The following is a 1398-nucleotide window of genomic DNA, read 5'->3' as shown; positions in this document are numbered from 1 at the left end:
CAGTAGAAAACGGATCGATCCGTCATCGAAGACGTCTTCAAGACATGGATACATACATGAAGACTGATCGATCCAAATGTATGACGGTCTTCGAAGACACTTTCATACAAATTAGCCAAATGTCTTCAATGAATTTTTGCGTACATGTCTCGAAGACCGTCTCGAAGACCATGTCTTGCATAACGGACGCATTCGACAGAAAGTTGTGCGCTCTTAGTGCAGTGCTCATTTAATTTTTTCACCCTTTTTTTATTTCTACTCTTTTATTGCGCTCTTTAAATTTTAAATGAATTTAAATTTTCTCTTTAAATAAGTAGAAAGAAATTGTTGTATTTTGTACTTTTATTTATTTTATATAATAATTTCTTAAATTACATTCAAAATTAAAAGTTTTAAAAGTAAATTATAAATTTTATTATAAATTATTATAAATTTTATTAAGATATTAAAAATAAACTAGTAAAAACTAGAAAACATAATGAAAATTAATTTAAATAATTAACTTAATATAACTTAGCATATCTAAAATTAACTAAAACTAATATAAAATAATTTATAGCATTTCGCTATCATCAATTGTTGAAGTTTTATGTTTTCAAAAGCGTTGAAGAGGATTTTGGTACAATTAAACCTTCTGATCTTAAGAGTTCTAAAATATCATTACCACAACGCCTGTTAATCCTGTGTTTTTTAAATATAACAGCTAATTTTTCATAAGTGTTTTTGGTTTTTTTATTTTCAACATCATTTGTTTCGTTTCTTAAACAACTTTCACTGGAATTATTGTCTTCAATATTAATATCAATATATTTTCCAGGAACTAAGTCACTATTTAATTTGTTTTGATTTAATTTCTTTTTTTTTAATATTTCGTAGTTTAATGATTTTGTTTCTTTATTTATTTTGATTTTTTTAATATTTATTTCACTACACTTCAAAATTATTGCGTCAATTCATTTATAAAACATAGCGTCATCTGAGGCAAAATTCAAATACGTTGCTATGAACACTAAAAATGAGAGAGAAAGCAAAGAAAGAGTATTTACATTCATGTTTTGAGCAATTGCAATTGTTTTGCAAATTTGCTTGAAAATGCGGACGCGGTATCAAAGACCGTCTTGAAGACAATGTCTTCGAAGACCACTTTTTCTACTGGGTACCCGTAAATACCCAACAGCACCGAAATGCAGCACGTGAGAGTGCTAAAGCGCTTTAATCGCATTTATGTCAGAAGTTGCCAGTTTTAAATTTTGTTTTAAAAATTCTCAAACGAAAAAAGTGAACATAAGAAAGAAATGAAGAAAAAAACAAATAACAATAAAGTAGCAAGAAAAACCAACAAAAACAATATTTTTATCATTTTGTGCTGATATCGAAGCAATTGTCGCACTTTTGCCA

The sequence above is a fragment of the Teleopsis dalmanni genome, chromosome 1 (genome assembly GCF_002237135.1).
Source record: "Teleopsis dalmanni isolate 2A chromosome 1, ASM223713v2, whole genome shotgun sequence".
Classification (NCBI taxonomy): domain Eukaryota; kingdom Metazoa; phylum Arthropoda; class Insecta; order Diptera; family Diopsidae; genus Teleopsis; species Teleopsis dalmanni.
This window is presented reverse-complemented; position numbering follows the sequence as displayed.